The sequence below is a fragment of the Chinchilla lanigera genome, unplaced genomic scaffold, assembly GCF_000276665.1.
Source record: "Chinchilla lanigera isolate Chin_1 unplaced genomic scaffold, ChiLan1.0 scaffold00008, whole genome shotgun sequence".
In the NCBI taxonomy this organism is placed as follows: Eukaryota; Metazoa; Chordata; class Mammalia; order Rodentia; family Chinchillidae; genus Chinchilla; species Chinchilla lanigera.
In genome coordinates this window covers 4395154-4413567 of record NW_004955409.1, presented here as the reverse complement: position 1 = coordinate 4413567, position 18414 = coordinate 4395154, and the positions used below count along the sequence as shown (strand labels likewise).

The 18414-nt window shown below is 44.4% G+C and overlaps 1 long non-coding RNA gene across 1 annotated transcript; it reads right to left on the bottom strand.

Annotated features, from left to right (window-relative positions):
• Positions 1 to 9720: 9720 nt before the first annotated feature.
• LOC102006003 lies at positions 9721 to 18261 on the bottom strand. Its single transcript, XR_259753.2, has 4 exons — positions 18105 to 18261; positions 17695 to 17953; positions 17391 to 17604; positions 9721 to 10055 (listed from the first exon to the last, which is right to left on the bottom strand). It is a non-coding gene; the product is annotated as an uncharacterized LOC102006003 (long non-coding RNA).
• Between the last annotated feature and the right edge of the window lie 153 nt (positions 18262 to 18414).

The following is an 18414-nucleotide window of genomic DNA, read 5'->3' as shown; positions in this document are numbered from 1 at the left end:
CTTTTAATTTCAGAATGAACATTCCAGTTTGTCTAGCTAGTTAAAATACTACTGAGTATGTGATTTTCAATGTTCATAATTACAAGTACTGTTTCAGTGAACATCTTTGCCTCTGTCTCCTGAACAACATAAACAGCTGTTTTCTTAAAGATAGATAAAGCAGAGTAAGATGGGTTTTGTAAGGCAGAGGGTCTATACAGTCTACATATTAATCATTAAGTGAGTGAACTACATTAGGCATTGCTCACAGGAGAAGAACCATCATCCCACGCCCCAATCTAGTATAGATGTATCAAACTTCGCAATGTTGTCAATCTGCTACTCAGAAATATAACTATTTCTTTACTTTGAATTTCTGAGACTAGGCTTCTTCTCTGGCCATTTATGTTTCCTCTTTGATGTTTTACCTGTTCATCATGTTGGTCAGCTTTTCTAACTTCTCATTTTGATAATAATGTCAGATAGCATAGTTAGTTTTTAGTTAAGTACTCAAATATTTAGTGAAATGAATTATATCAATGGTTTAAAATGATGATGAAAGCCTGCATAAAAACATATACAGTATTTATGCATATTAAATTAAAAAGAAGAGTAAATTACTATGTGCAATATGAGAGGCATCCATACAGCTGAACTTAGGCTGAAGAGCACACTTAAAGACAATAAAACCAGAAAGAGTAGGTAACATTACTATAGCAATGTATGCGAAGCTGATCAAAAAGTTTTACTTGTGTTAACACCTTTATTCTTCTTACCAATACTGTGAGGTGCAAAGCCAGGAGTTGGCAAACCTAGGCTCTGATTTCCAGAGCGTGCACTTTTTAACTATTACATTATGTAATGTAGCTCTTCTTCCTTCTCTTCCTTCCTCTCTTCCTTCTCCCTCTCCTCCTCCTCCTGCTCCTCCTTTTCCCTCTCCTCCTCCCTCTCCTGCCTCTCTTCCTCCTGCTCCTTTTTCTTCTAATTTCATGATATTACTTTTACAGTAGAAAACCTCAGTAGTGAGAAAGGAGTGGACCTTTCATGATGGATCTTCAAGGACTCCATTTGGAGGCATCGTGGCTCTCTATTTTGCAAGTTCATAAACCCTATTTTGACAGTATGTCTGTGTTGCCAGGTCTGGCGAACCGAGCCATTTTCACCTAAACTCACAAACAAGGACTCATTTGTAAGCCAGAGCTATGCCAATATTGATCACGTGTACTGAGAACTTCCAGTGCCAAGAGAAATGCAGCGTGATTTTCATGGCAGTCCAAACATGCTCTTCCCCTGGGCAAGTCTAAATGAGAAAACACATCAAAGATCAGAACATTGCCTGGTGACATTCTGTAAAGGGCAAAACTATACAGACAACAAAAAGATCTGTGCCGCAGGGAGCAGGGGGTGGGAGAAGGACAGGCAGAACACAGAAGAATTTTAGAACAGTGAAAGTATTCTGTACGGTACTCCAGCAGTGAACACGTGATGTTATACATCTGTCCAACCCCACAGAATGTCCGGCACTGAGAGTGAGCCCTCTGTAGTGTGTGGGCTTTGGGGATTATGTCAAGCAGGCTCATTCATTTTAACAAATGTACCATTCTGGTGGGGGATGTGGATAATGGGCCAGGTGGAGACAGGAGGGACCTAAGACATCTCTATACTGTTTTACTGTGAAACTAAAACTATTCATAAAAAAATTAAGTCTTTAAAAAGATATTGCTCAGTGGATGCAGAGTGAAAAGTGAGAAATGGATGATCTTAGGAAGAAGTCATTTTAGAACAGTGAAAGTATTCTGTACGGTACTCCAGCAGTGAACACGTGATGTTATACAGAAGTCAAAATGAATCCCAGTGTACAAACACAAATGTATAAGCAAAATGACTTCTTCTGATTTCATTTATGTTCCTAATCTTCCTCTCACCAGCCGACTGGGAAAGCTAACTTTCATCACTTTATGCTTCTCCTCCTTGTGATTTCTGGGACTATCTGCAAAGCCATGCCTGCTGGGGTCAGACCAGGTGTCCTGTTCCACACCATGAGGCCCTTGACCCTCCACCCTCTGGTCACCTAAGCTGCCAGGGAGATAGCCCTCTTTCCCTTTCCAGCATCCCACCGCCACTCCTGTGCTCAGGATGTTTGTGGCTGCCTGTGAGTTACCATCCTAATTTCCCATGCGCCAGCTCCAGCAGGAGGGCTAGGGCCACTCCCGGACTGGGGCCAAGTCTCTTCTCTCAGAGGGACAGTGGCCTTCTCATTTCCCCTTCCAATACCAGGAGAACTGTTCTTCTGCATGGGAAAATACTGCCTTCACAGTCCTAGCTGAGACCATTTTTATGCCCCAATCCACTCCTCTGTCTGGAACACAGGCTTGGGGACCTATATCCAAGACAACTGTTCAGATACTTTCTTCCTTTATGCCAGCTGCTATCTCCCCTGTGATCATATAGTCAACTGCTGGCTTGGGGGTGGGGTGGAAAGCTGGGTAATAGTTCTCTCTCTCTCTCTGTCTCTCTCTCTCTGTCTCTCTCTCTCTCTGTCTTTCTCTCTCTCTCTCCCTCCTTCCTTCTCCCTCTCCCTGTCTCTTGCTCTCTGTATATTATCTCATACATATGTGCACATGATATATAATATATATTTAAAATATACCAACATACACTGCACCACAATCTCATTTAGACATAAGAACACACAAGGCTCTCTTTATCTGGGCAATACTGGCACTGACTTTGGCCTTTGGCAGCCAACTGTCCTTTCTCTGAGTCCTACAACAGCTGTACCAAACCTGTTCTTCCATCGCTATTTCTTACAGACTGCATTCAATCTCCATCCTATTTTCCTTCCGTGGATGTCCCTGCAGATGTCCCATGAACAGCTGAGACCATCTGCTTACACAGAAATTCCAAACACATAGCCAAGTGTCAGCTGCTCCAAATGTCTGAACAGATAGGTAGCCAGAGCAGGACTGGGGTCTTGCTTCCCCAAGGACAGGGCTGTCTGTCTTGATGGATATAAAAGCTGTGTCACGGGCTGGGGATTTAGCTCAGCGGCAAAAGCGCCTGCCTGGCAAGAGCAAGGTCATGAGTTCAGTTCCTGGTACCGGAGAAAAACCAAAAAAATAAAAAAATAAAAAAATAAAAGCTGTGTCACACAGAGCCGTGAGATTAGGTTAATGCTGTGGCCAAACCATAGTGATATTCCTAATGATTTTTAACAAAGGGTTCTATGGCTTATGTTGCACTGAGTCTCACAAATTATCTAGCCATCCCACCAGAGGGTCAGCGCCTCAAAAGATTTCTAGGTTCTGCTCCTGGAGACCTGTCTCCAGTACTTCTAGGACTGAGACACTGAGGAAAAACAGATTTCAATGGCGTTTAAGGATAACATTGTTGGATCATTTTTTCAAGTTCAAAACCTATAGGCTTTTAAAGTGAGTTTAGTAACTAACAATCCTATTTATAAAGTGACTGTGTAGGCTTTGTTCATGGCTGTATCCACACATATACAAATGTTAGAATCAAAGAATGGTTGCAGATTGTGTGTTGGTATTACTTCAGATAACTGTTTTCTGAATGGCCAGTGATCTGATTGGATTGCATCTTTACATAACCATGGAAGGCAACCTGGACAAGCACAAGACCAATACTGTGCTAATTTAGATTCTGTCCCACACCGACTCGTGGATCAGCAGCTACCTATGTTCTTTACCAATGGCTGTAGCATCAGCTCGAGTCAGGACCATGAAACCTGAACTTTACACTCCTTGAAAAGTCTCAGAGAGATGCAGAGAATTAGGTTTTATCAGCTAATTCTTTTCCATTCCACCCTGGAAAGGTTAATAAGACACCACAGGAATTGTGAGAAAAATGATAACTTACTGTCTCCAAAGAATTAACATAGTTTTTTAAAACTACTTCAGTTCTTTTCTGTCAAGTGAAAAATATCTCAGGCATGGAGGCTCCAGGTCAACATTTGGAGAGAAGCCACCCTGCTATCTAAAATCTGTAGCTACGACAACAAACAGATGCTTCAGACCTCAGACAGGGTCTGTGCCACCTTCTAGAGAACTCAGGTCGTCTTTCCCCATGGAAGGAAGAACGCTGTGATCTGTTCCCTGAGATGAGGTACGGCTCTTACAGGTGAGCGCTGGCTGCCCACATGTTGGCTAGAATAGCTTCGCTTCCTCAACATGGTGTCTGTTGCCACTTTCAAATTTCCAGTTCACGCATTGGCCACCAAATGGGGGGGGGGCTCATCTTCTGATAGCATTGCCCTTCTTTCTTTGTTAGTATTAATAAAATCTGATGATAAAGAAGTCGGCCAATTTTCTAATAACTACCCAACCTCAAATGGAGATGTATTGTGGTACAGTGAGTGCTTACCCGGTGATAGACCCTTGAGTTCACGGATTATCTCTGCCCACGCCAGTTGTCTGCCCAGGCACTCTCATGGGATCATTTTTCCTGCTCAAATGGGTTACGTCTTGGCTGCTTTTAAAATTTCCAGAGCCCAAAATTCATCCCAGATCAGAATCTTCTAAGATCACAGTGTAGGCATTGGTATTTTTAAAGCTTTCCTAGATTATTTCAATAAACAACCATAGCTGAAGAAAAACAACCATCTTTCTTTAGCTTGACCAAGCCAATTAACAAATGATTTGACTGTAAGTTCCATCAAGGACCTGGAACACTGCTAAGTACATTGCAATTGCTAAAATAGTGGCTGATAACCTCTCTAAATGACTATAAAAAGAGTAACAATCTTCTCATTAAGTCTACAGCATTGCGACTAGCCGCTTATTTAGTGAGTTACCGGGAGGAAGGGAAGGGCGGTAATGCCTGTCACAAAAACTGAAAGGACTTGGCCAGAAAGTGGGTGGTATGCTGACCACAACCGCACAGAACTGAGTGGTGAGAGAAGACAGCGCGGAAAGGCGGGGCTGCGCTGGGAGCCTGCGGACGAGCTCATCGCGTTCCCTCCTGCAGATGGTGCGCCGTGGGCTGCCTCGGGTGGGTGGCGAATCCAGGAGGTTGCCAGGAAAGTGTGGAAAGCCTTATAAATGCATCCACTCAACATCACTGACAAGTGACTGGACTCCAGCTCTTCCATCTGTCTCTGGCAGGGTTGCTGCCAGCCTTGCAAGTCCAGGAGGGCAGCTCTGTGATAAATCATCCTCTGGGAAAGCCAAGAGTTTGCTCATGTACAGCGGTGGCTGCCCTCCAGGTGGCGGGATCTGGGAGAAGAGGGCAGCAGGCTCTCTCCCCACAGTGATCTATGTAAAGGCTGGGGAAGGGTCCCCAGGAAGTCAGGGGGTTGTGATACTGTTGCCCCGGGCTGGAGATTTTACATATGAAGTCTCATTTAACGCTCACAGCAGCTCTATGAGGTGGGTATTTTACTGTCTCTGCTTTGCTGACTCAGAGGCCAGGATGCTACACACTCAATTACTGCAGATCATATGCTGGGAAGTGGGAGATTTAGCCAAGTTTGTTTTCTCTAGCATTGACTGTTCATTGTCGTAAGGTCCTAAGTCATCCAAGGGTGATCTCCTAAGTCACCCAAGGGTGATCAAGCAACTGAGCATGCACTCCAGCCAGCACGTCTTTGGGTGGCTACTCATGCGTGTGTCTTCTACCCGCTAAGCCATTGCCTGGGTTATTTTCATCCCAGAAAAATATGAAACCCGCAACACCAGACAGGAGCTGGATATCAAAGCAGGTTATCAAACTGCACCTCAGGCTGACTGAATCAGAGGCTGCATTTTAACAAGATTTCCAGGGGATTTGAGTTTTAAAAGCATTGGTTTACATCTAAGGATATTTCTTATAGGAAAGGGAATTTAGATTAATGATTCTCAAATCTCTGTGCATCAGAATTCCTTGGGGAAAGAAGTAAAAAATGCAGATTCGCAGAGCCATTGCCCAAGGGTTCTAATTAGGAGTTGTGGACAGGATCTGGGAAGTCTGCATTATTTAAATGAGCAACCCGGAGTATTCAGGTAGAACTGATCTAAGACCAAGATCTAGTGAACATCAGGTTAGGAATTCCAGCACCTGTGCGTCATTTTGATGAATCTGGTCAAAGAGGAGAGGGGGATAGGGTCACTCTGTAGTCAGTAACAGAACGAAGATGGGGGATATGTCCTTCAAGCAGACTAACCACACCGGGTTTGGAACGATAGGCATTAGAGAAAACTACCACCAAGCCTCTACGCCCATTCCTACCGCTACTATAGAGTTTTTTGTCCAACTGCCATTGATTGGCTCCAAGTGGAAAGAAATATTCTGGCCATCATGTGATAGCAGGAACAGTGGGAATCACTGGGTCTCACTGAGGTCTTTGCTTTTGTAGACTTGGTTTTTGAAGTTTATTTTGAGCTAAGGCATGACTTTGGCAGGGAAGGGTCGGGGAGCCGAGACACCCAAATGAAATTGTAAAGCACATACATCTGTATGTGCTTCTCTGTACCATTTGACCCCTCCAACAAGACAGTGAGGTACCATTTTACAGCCAGTAAACTGGAGTCAGGATGTAATCCAGGCTTCTGGCTCCGGGGATTTCTGTTGCATAATTGTGATGTTCTGGGGAAAGTTAGGAAATTCCACCTGGTGACTATAAGGAGTTGGTGGACCATGGTTTGTAAATCCAAGAGATCCAGCTAAAATCATGATTAGATCATAGTTTTAGTTTCATCACCCTGACCATGGAAATACAATATCATCCCTAACCTTTATTATATTTCTCAGCAAGAGCGGGGTGGGAGGAACAAGAAAAACAACTATAGGATGCTTTTATTCAGAAATCCTAACTTTTCTTTGGGAGGTGGCATGATATACTGGAAAAACCACAATTTTTGGTGAAAATCACGTTCCTCCCATTCATGAGACAAACATTCAAATATCTCTGAGCATTGTGTTTCTCACCTGAATGTACACCATGGGCCAAGCAGCCAGGGACTGTGTTATGGTTTATATCTATCCATTCTTTCCTCACCAACCCCACAGCCCATGTACTCATAGGCAGGGATCCTGGAAGGGGACAGGACTATGGGTACTTATAGCTGAGTTGCTCTTAGGAGGTGGGGGTCTGCCAGAAGAAAGGAATGTGCAGCACCTGTGCGTCATTTTGATGAATCTGGTCAAAGAGGAGAGGGGGATAGGGCAATGTGCATTTTCACTTCTTTCCCCAAGGAATTCTGATGCACAGAGATTTGAGGATCATTAATCTAAATTTCCTTTCCATTGACCTGCCAGAAGGTCAGTGTGGGTGTGGCCCTGAAAGGTTTATCTCCTTTCCCAGCTCTACCCTTGACTCTCTCTGCTTCCTGGCTGTGATGAGGTGAGCAGACCTCCTCTATCGCCTCCACCAGGGCCCTGTGCTATGTCATCCTGCTGCAGAGGGAGCTAGCTATGGACTGAAATATGGGCCAAAATATACCTCTCCTCTTTTTAAATTGTGGGTGTCAGGTATTGCAGCTCAGCAAGGAAGGAAGGGGTAAATAGACAGAGCTCTGAATCCACAAGCCAAAATACATTCTTCTTCCTTATAAATTGATTTACCCTCAGTTTTTGTGACAGTGGTAAAAAGCTGACTGATGCAGTCTCCTTTAGGACATTTTCTCTTCTAGTACAGGGCCCCGTACAGGGGCAGGTATTGCATTTAGTCCCATGATCTGAAAAACTTCCAACACCTTTCTTTGCTGATTTTTAAAGAATACAGTCCTCCTTCTCTTTTATCTATAGAATGTTCCTCATTTGGGCTTTTCAATGTTTCTTTATGGTCATAAATTCAGGGTGTGTATTCTCGACCAGAATCCTGCATAAATGCTGCTGCCTTCTTCTCAGGGGATAACGTGGTGCATAGCATTCATCCACCATGGTGGTGAGGCTGACTTTGGTTATCCTTGCAAGTTCTTGCTCAGTTTGCAGAGTATCTCGTCACAACTTTTTCTCCCTCAAAGCCATAAGCACTCTGTGGGGAGATCCTTGAAGTTCACGCAAATATTCTCCCATCCCCCAAACTCTCCCACAGTCATGGCAGATGTTGATGACTCTCACTTAAGGCAATCTTTACTGGGATGATTGCAAAATAATCTAACTTACAGGCACTCTCAGCATTCACACTTAACCATCAATATCTTAGGATAAACCAGAGCCCCTTTCTCCCTCATTCATTTATCAATGATCAGCGTGGACTCATGAGTTTGTAGTTTGTTAATTGCTCTGTAATTAAACACTCCCCTAAGTATTTTGGTGCTCAAATGATGCTGGATTTGGCCAGTGGGTACATTCCCCCAGATAGCACCTTGGTACTTAGGACATCGCTTTTAAGAAAGTACTTTCTTACTTACTAGCATTATCAAGTGTTCCTTGCTTACCTTTTACCCACACTACCTCATGGCAAGCATCAGCTGTTTCTCCAAAGAACCTCAATTCTTTTTACTAGAAAATGGGAGAAGAGACCAAGATTTGGGGCTTAGGTGTGATCTTTGCTAGCAGGATGTCTTTGATTCTTTGTCTTGGTGTATAATACACACACCTACACAACTAACTCAGTTCATGAGTTTGATTCAGTCCACAATTCTGAGGAAGATGGCTGCGGTCATATTCCTCACCTGAAGCAGGCTTCTCAAATGGAAGCAAAATTTTGTGGAATGCTTCTGCTCATAAACTGAATTGCTCTGTTCGTGAACAAGAATGCTTGTGAATTGAGGCATTATTGTATATGTACTGTGCACACCAACACACACATGAACCTGTACGTTTACATGTGTACATCACAAGAGTATGCATAATTTAGAAATCATCACTTTATACTGACACCTCCGATTTCAGTCCATGTGGGCGAGGTTCTTTCTTGGCTTCTCTCACACTATATTTCTACATCCATTCTTCCATGGTGAGAACCCTGACTCCTTTCAATATCAACCCATTTACACATTTGCTCAATCCTACAGTACAGCTAAAATAGCTTCAGAATTGCTTTGCCCATAATTGAAATAAAAGGTCCTAAAAGAGTTTAAGATTGGTTTGTATTTCTTCTCCCTCTGCCCTCCCACCTTAGCCAAGGTATTCCATTAAAACTTGTGCTCATAAGTTATCTCAATTTGTTTCTTCCTCCTTCTTTCTCTCCTTCCTATCTTTCTCTGCCATTCGTTGTACATATCATGTTCTCTCAAATACCGTTAGATTTTTCCTTCTCCTTTTATGTTTAGGTTTTTCTATCTTGTTTTTACTGATTTATTTTAATTTTTGAACATGTTTTCTGAATGAAGAACTACTCTTCCTTCTCTATCATACATAAGTAGCATTCTATATACACTCTTCACTTTTCCTCCCCTCTCTTGGAAAAGACTCCATATCAATTTATATGGACCACCCGACTCTGTTTCCTAACATGTGCATTTCACTTTACTGTGTAAATGTGCCTTTCAACCAAGCCTCACTATTATTCACTATTTTATCCAAAGTTCAAATTTAATTGGATGATGTATATTTTTATAAATCTGGCAATCCTCATTGTGTGGAAAGCTAAACAAAGTCCTAACCTAGGCTTGTCATCTGTGGCCCACTCACATCCCCTTGGCATTCCAAATTCCCTCAATGTCAATGATTCCCTCACATGTCATGGGATTTCTGGCCCACAACATGACAATTTTGGAGGTAAGAATATAGGTGGGATGTAACACATACAGTGTAAAATTCAGAATAAAACTCACTTGGCTCTTAACTCTGGCTGTGTCATCTTGGGAAGCTCATTTATTGCTCAAATAATATCTTCTTCAAAGGGCCTATTTTACATAATTAAATGACATTTACATATTGTAAATGCTTCACAGTAGTTACCTGTTATTTTTATGAAACTTGCACTTCAAGCAAATACAGTTAAGATAGGTCTTTCTATCCACTTCGTGGAGGTATAAAGTCACAGTATCCTTGTCTGCTAGTGAGGATCCTGCTTTCTCAGATGAGGAAGCTGGTACACAAGTGGTCATCATGATGCTGGGGACAGAGCTCCACAGTGATGCTTGCTGGACCAAAGATCAACCTCTGCCAACTTGGGGTGGGATTCGGCACTGGGAAGAAATGAGACATCAGCAGGACACATTAAGGAAAATGAGGTCAGAAATGGACCAGGATATCAGAGCAGACCATACGAGAGGCTGAGAGGTAAAGAGGATGAAGGGTTAATGAGAAAAGAAATAGCATAAGGAAGAGTAAGGACAAAAAAAGCAAGGTTGAATATGAGAGAATGAAGGGGTTAAACAAAGCTACATGCCAATTAGAAGAGTCAGTAGCCAAGCAAGTGAAACAGTATGGATAAATGTTTAGACCAGAAAATGGACAAATGAGAAACTGTTGTAGGAAAAACTCAGGAAAGAATTGCTCACATACTATATGTGATAAAGAGGCTTTCACTTAGATGTCAGTATTTCATCTCTAGAGTAATTCTGTGAGGTGACCAGGGTAAATATTATTTCCCCCACTTTACAGAGTGATAAACTACTTAAATCAGAGTGGTTAAATCATTTGCACAGAACTGCAGTGTCAACAGATACAGAGCTATATTGAGATCCCAGGGCTCCTAGCCACTTCCTCTACACTGCACTCTCATCCTTAAGAACTTTAGGGAGGGACTGTGGTGAGGAGATGTGAGGCCAGAGCATCTGAAGGAGTACAGGACTTCTAAAGAACCCACAAGCGCCTGGGTTATTTAGGTTGGTTTGTTCTCTGTACAGCAAGAGACCCATAAAACTGGACTATGGTGGGGCCAGTATTCAGGTTCTGAGTTCCAATCCCTTGAAAAAATACAAATAGAAGTATTTCAGCTTCAAACTAGGAAGCATGCTCTCCCAGATGGTTCATTTTTCTATGATCTAGCTGATCCTTCACTATGCGTTGAATGAACCATAAATTTCGTCTTCACTTCTTCTCAAAACCTGCCAGCTTCCCTGCTCATCACAGAAGCCAGAGCAGATCTCTCATCCCCAAGCTCATCTTGTAGAGTTCAGTCCCCATGCTTTGGACCCGGCCAGTGCACTGACTGGCAGGCAGATGGAGGAAGTGCAATTTCCCTACAGCCACGCTGAACTCCTTCTTTGATGTTCTTTTACAATTTTCTCCCACATGCAACAAGACACCTGATAGCATTGATCCACATTCTACTCTAATCACACCAGAAGCCACAGCATTGCTAAGGGAGAAGGGTTTATATACGTAGTTCCCTCCTGTAACAAGAAGAAATCAAGGTAGAAAAGGTTGTCATTGAACCAAGAATGCTGTCCCCCCGCCCCCGCCTCGTCCAGGAATTTTCTGTGTTTATCTGCGGGGATGCTCTTTAGTCTTTGACCCTTCTTGGAATGTTATTATGTCCCCAGCTGTCATATGTTCAGTGGAACCTCTGTTCCCCTAGAATTCTTATATTGAAAGTCCCATCTAAGTATGTTCCCATACTTCCCATCTAAGTATGTTCCCATCCCCTAAGATGATTGTAGGAAGGAAGTGAGCCCTTGAGAGATGACTGAGTTATGAAGGCGGAGCTTTTTAGGGGGATTAGTGGTGCCTTCACAAAAGAGATCCCAAAGAGCTAACTGTTCTTTTATACCACGTAGGTACATGGTGAGAAACCCCTGTCTATGAACATGAGAGCTGGACCTCACTAGACTGAATCTATTGCCACCTTGATCTTGGACTTCCCAGTCTCCAAAACCATGAGAAATAAATTTCTATTGTTTATAAGCCACCCAGTGTATGATATTTTGTTATAGCAACCCAAATGGACTGACATAGTCCCTAATGGCAACAGAAATTCTATCTTGGAGGAAAAACAAACACCCAAGTGGTGGTGGACGGGATTTACACTCCTCTTGACTTTGAGGAGGGGTTGGTGAGGGCTGGAGTGTGGCAGAAACCTTGTGAAGGTTGGGAACGAAGGACCTTGTTCTAATATCTTGTCTCTGACCTCGGAATGTGAATTGTATGAGTACACAAAATGTTTAAAATATTGCCTTTGTTCTCTAAGTATGTTCCCATCTAAATATGCTTCCATCTCTAGCACCATTTGCTTTCCCTGTCTGGGAGGGATTTCCTAAACTAAGATAAAGCAGAAGGTCATCCTTTAACTCAGCAGATTTCCTTCCACAGGAATTTGTACCATGTGCAAGGGCAGGAGCCCACATTCTTCAAGTTTGCCTGGTCTGTTACACCTGCTGATTGGCAGTGACACAATTTATAATCCTGGACATGTAAGCAGAACAATCCTGCTCTTCTCTGCTGTTCTAACCAGCAAAGACAATCACAGACAGCAACGGGAAATATCTGAAATGGCCCTCAAGGCTATCCATCTCCTGTGCAAGCCTCTCAAGTGGGATGTATTCTGAAGCTTGAGCTATACTTGTAATGAGTAACATGTAGTTAGAATGATACGATATCACTGCCAAGATTGGGCCACCAATGGCTACTCCTGTGTCATTGTCACTCCCTCATTTACACTCTTGCTCTCTCACTCGATGACGGCAGCTGCAGTGCTGCAAACCTCTCCACCCAGGGACCAGGGGCAGCGTCTCTCATCAGCCAGTAAGGACTCAAGGCTCTTGGTCCACTGGCTTAAGAACTGAATTCTGCAAAATCACCCCGCAACCTTGGAAATGGATATTTCCCCAATCAAACCCGCAAATAAAACTCTGTCAAGGAGGTCTTATTCCACGCCAGATGCTATAACAAAAAACATAAACTGTGTGGCTTGTAACCACAGAAATGTATTTCTCATGGTTCTGGAAGCTGAGAAGCCCATGGTCAAAGTGTTGGCAGGTTTGGTGTAGGGTGAGGGCCTGTTCTTTTTCAGACTTCTTGCTGTATCTTTACATTGTGGATGGGACTTCCCAGCCTTTGAAGTCTCTTTTATGAGGGCACTGATCCCATTCATGAGAGAAAGTCCTCTTGACCTCACACCTCCTAAAAGTTTCATCTCCTAATATCATCATCTTGGACGTTAGAATTTCATACATGGATTTCAGTGGAAACTAGCATTTAGTGCGTGGCACCCAGCCTTGTGAAAAGGACCAAACTGAGCTATAGGATAATAACAGTTTCAAGCCACTAAGTTTTGGGGTAATCTGTTGCAGAATAAAAGATAAGTAATACTTTTGCTAAACTGTGCTGCAAAATTAACAGGCAATGCATCAGTTTATCATACCAGGCCCACCCACATTCCCTCACCCTCCTTAGCAAAGTCCTTCCCATTCTGTCTACCCTGCATTATAACACCATTTGATTTCCAAAGGTTTGTGGCCTGTTCCTGAGGCTGTCCTGCAATCCACACCACTCAACCTCACAGCTGCTGCTGGCGCTTTTCTGGCTCTTAGGGTCTTCCTTTTCACCTGGTCTTCATTGTGCCTCTGCAGTTCTCCCATGGTAGACCCTCAGCCACATGACTATTAGATGACAGGCACTAAGGATGTGGGGATGGCTAAGTGCAGACACAACTCTGCCTTCATGGAGCTTTCCCTCTAGAAAGGAAGCAGAGGGAAACACCAGCTATGGCACAAGCAAAGGTCAGAGGTCCCTGAAAGGAGGCAAATGAATCCTGGAAATAAATGGCTTTTTCCTAATCAGGAAGAGCAGGAATGACTCCCTGAGGAAAGTGGCACCCAGTGGTGAGAGTTCTCTTGGAAAAAGCGAGCCAGGAAGAGGAGCACTGGAGACAGAGGAGCAGGATGTATGAAGTGGGGTCTTTGGAGTGTTGAAGGCACCATAAGTCTTTCGGTGAAAGAGCCAGGAGGAGCGTGATGGGAATGAGCAGAGTGTAGATGAGGGTGGGACCTGAGTCCGTCTCACTCCAGGCCAACCATGAAGAGAGGAAATTTCAGGAATACCCTTAAAGCTTCTGTCTTCCAGCTACCTTCTCTTGATAGCACTTCAGTGCGACAGGTCTTGAATATCCTCTGGGCCTGTTTTAGAGAGTTGCTTTTCTGAAACTTATTTTGCGGGGACCCTTACAAGTAATCAAGATTGTGAAGGAATGGAAAGACGTGGCCCCAACCACAAAGAGTATTTTCTCGTTGGGAACTCATCATGGAAAAAAACTTAGCGACAGTCTCTGAATCACAACGATGAAGTGCACATAGTCACAAACCAAACTCCCAAATGCCATAGGAGAACTCAGAATTAAATAACCCTGGGGAAAACCCGGAGATGTGCTCAGGATAAACCCCACTTGGTCTTGGCTTCACCCCAGCCACTTTCAAACCTCTCAGCGATGTCTTGTGTTGGTTTGGGTCAGGAATGGGGAGAAGGAGAGCTCAAAAAACAGAAGTGGACACAAAGGTTGAGGATGGGAATTATAGAAGGTCCAAGGATATTTGTAGGAATTCTGTGTCGAATGGCCCAAAGCCCTGCTCTCCTTGGGAGGCTTTGGATATTTTTCTCTTTTTAGGGGGAAACAGAGGATGGCAAGCTCATGTGACTCACATGCGTGGGACAAACTGCTGCTCCATAGATGGATACTTGGTAGGCGATCTGAAGAAAGGTCATTCACTCACACAGGAAATCTTCCCCCGCAGCAGCATAGTGCTTTTCACAGGAGGAATTATACGTAATTACCTTGTGAGACCAAGGTGACTCAGAGCCCTGGTTCTTTCTCCTCTACCCACTAACTTTGGGATGCAGCCAAATGCAGCCAATGGCCCCCAGAAGACTTCCTGTCAAACTAGGAGGTGTGAGCAGAAGAGACAGCATGTGAGCCTCAGTCAAAGTTCTCCTCCTTAACTCTGGCCAGATGCGTGCAGGCATCTGCCTCTCAAGCTCACCCCGCAATGCTAAAATGTCCCATGCACCCGGGCCCAGGAAGCAGAGCATTCCCATCTGGGCACAGAGCCTTCAACTGATAGTCTTTGGTGGCCTTGGTTGTAGATAGGATTTTAGGCCCAGATGCAACATCTATGAAATTAAACTTGAATAATAAATCCCAAATATGTCATAATCTTGGGAAAATATCCCAGTGGAAGTTTTAGGCATATGCAGACTTTCTCTAATGAAAATAGCCACCATTTGTTAATTATGCTTCTGATACCTTACTCTACATGTGTTATCCCAATTTATACCCAGAACCCTTAAGGGAGATGCCATCATCTTCATTTTAGAAGCAGAGGTGGGGCCTCTTGGGCTCCCGGAGGGAGGGCCCCTGGCACATGGGGAGCCACGGGCGGGGAGCGCCGGTCTTCCGGCTGGCTAGCTTCCTGCCTCGTAGGCTCCCGGAGGGAGGGTCCCCAGCACATGCGGAGTCATGCTGCGGCGAGCGCTGTTGCACGCCAGCCTTTAGGCCGGCTGCCGCCGCTCAATTGAGATCTATCATGACACAGAGAAACAGTGACACAATTGGCTTGCCATGCAACAACTGCAGATGCCCACCCACAGACATGTGTGAATCATTCAAACTTTAAACAACATGCCATACAATAGGACACTCTTTAAATACATGCCATACAAGGGGACACTCTTGCTCCTGCCATTGAGAACCAGAAAGGTCCAGAGCCAGCGGAGGAGCAGCTGCTGAACAAGGACTCAGAGAACATAAGAATGCAGACTAAGCCCACGGAGTCAGAGGTCCTGTGGACTGGGGTCACAAGAGCCGCTTGGAAGCTGTAAACCAGGAGGACCTTGCAGAACCCCTGCAGAGACTCATTGGAAGCCATTCTTCCCCTGACAGTACAAGCTGTGGTGGAGCTCCGGAGAAGTCTGCAACAGGATTCCTGCTGCCTGTGCTGACAGTTGGGAAGAGGACACTAACTGGTTGTGGGGTCCCAATGCGATGAGAGGCTGGAGAGAAAACGCTACAAAAAATGGCTTTCGCCCCAGACGGCTCACTTGATTTTTGACAACCCTTAGGCTGTAACTACTTGTTAGATCCTTTGTGTATATCTCTGTCTTCCTGAGAAACCACTTTGAAGATACCACCATGTATTACACCAGTCATTGATATTTTCCCACTAATCTATCCATAACTCTGTAATGTTTGCATTGTTCCTATCCTATTTCATAAATGGATCCATGTTTATTATTATGTGTTTCCTACAACTACCATTGAGAATTATTGAATGATTATTTAGTAGGTCACTCATGTATAGTTCTATTTATATTCTTTAGAAGCCACTTTGAAAATACCTAAATATAGTACAACAACTATTGATAATCTCCTACCTCTTTTGTCTGTAACTCACTATCATTTGTCTATTTGTTTTCCTGAGAAACTATCTTGTAGATAACAATATGTAAAACAATAACCATTGATAATTTCCTACCACTTTGTCTGTAATTTGGTAAGCCCCCCCTATTATTATGTTATCCTTCTTTTACTCTTTAAAATAAAAAAAAAAAATAGAAGCAGAGGTGGAATTTTAACTCAGGGGTACACATTTGTGTGGCCAGCAGCTCAACTCCAATATCATTTCATCCGTGAAGCTGGTGTGACCGCTCCATCCACTATGCTTGCATCAAACGTCAAATGCACTTACATAACCCACTTAAAATGATATAAGGAATAGTTAAGATCATGTGACATCCTCATTGAGTACATTCCCTAGTAGCATGCCTGGTACATGGTGAGCTCTCTGATACTTACAGAATAAATGGCTGTCATCAAGACCTTGTGTGTATAGTAATAAAACATGGACTAATTTTAGAGAAAAGGAGAGTGATTATGCTAAGCCATTGTTGTCCTCCTCCTGGCCCCAGACAAGGACATTTATCTTTGAGGCAAGTGCCCATCCTCTGCAGTGTTTACACAGGGACTTGGAGGGTTTCTGGAAGCCAGAACCTTCCTCTCCCTCCCCCTGGCCAAGGAAACAGCATCCCTGCCTGGGCACGGAGCCTGCAGCTTTACTGGAGTGATTTAGCACGATACAGTGAAAGGCCAGGGAAGCAGAGCTGCAGCCGTTTCTCTTCTCCCTGGAAAGGTCAGCGGGGCTTGGACTGGGCTGCTATTCTGATGTCTTTGCTCTGTTCATTTGACTCCACAGCCCGTCTTTCTCCTTCCTTGGGGACAGGGTGACACCTGAGGACTCATATCTGAATCAGGAGTGAGGGAATGAGAGATGTGAAACCGGCATCCTTTCCTCGCTAAGCGGATAACAGACCAAATGGCCATAATCACCAGGCTTGGGGCACATGTGCAATGCCCACTATGGTGCTGAGAGCTACCAGGCACAATAAATGTGACTCTTCCACTATTCCAGGAGCTTTATAAACACGAACTTTGGTCCTTGCAAGAGTCTCATGAAGTGAGTCCTATTATTATCAGCCTTTTACAGATTTAGAAAGCGAGGCAAGGAGAAAAGAATTAATTTGTCCAAGGCCAACAGAACTAGAAGTGGGAAACAGGGATTCAAACCCTCACTTCAGAGCCCATGCATCACCTGTGTAAATAGTGGAGGCGACGCTCGCAGAAGCCCTTTGCTGTGATCACGTACTTCTCGTCCTGTAGATGACGAGGCTGAGTTCTGAGAATGCTCAATGCCCGGTGTCCGGTGCGAAGCAGTGAACAGAGGTGGAAAGAAGACGACTCATTCTGACTCCCCAGTCTGAGCTCCTTTCACAGCATCACACTGAGCACAGGTCCAGCTGGGGCATCTAAGAGAAAATACAGACAAATCACCAGAATGGTGGCATCCTCAGTAACTGTTCTCTACAGAATTCCAGGGATGCGGGTTTTGTCCTTACTGGATATCCTCTTCTCAGCATGGCTGCTGCTGCCACCTACCCACTGGTTAAGGCCCCACTGCGGAACTGCCCGTCACAGACATGCAGCAGGCCACAGTGGGTCCCTATGTACTCCAGAAAGTGAGCTCAAGGACCCAGCATAAGAGCACCCTGTGCTCCACCAGCTGGCCCTGCACTCAGCAGAGACGCTGGGATGCCGACTGAAATCATCCACACGTGCATCACCTTCCTTCTAATTTCCAGTTCCCTCTTTTGTTTACTATGAATAAAAGAGAACAGATGACTTTAACGGAGCACCAGGTAGCCCAGGCCCAGTCCACCCTGACGTTAAGGACCAGCACTTGCAGTTGCACCGTAGGTTTGGTCCACACGTGGTCCAGGACTAAGAGGAGAAGGGGCCACGTACTCACCTCTTGCCTCTGCTGGAGCCACACTTGCCTTGATTCTGCACCAGGCATATGGTTTGAGTTACCTTGGTCTGAAGGAGCAGGCGGGGCCCCACCTGCACAGGGTCCGCAGGAGACTTCACAGGACTGTGCGTATGGAAAACATTTGGGACTGCGTCTGCCTTGGCTACAGGGCAGGTGGGGTGCAGCTGACAGCTCTGCCTTCAGCTGCCAGCATGCAGGGAGAGGCCTTCGCCTCCTTCTCCAAGGTGTTTCCAATAAAACAAGCACATGTCCTTCATTAGAAACAAAGTAAACACAGAGTGATGATGTC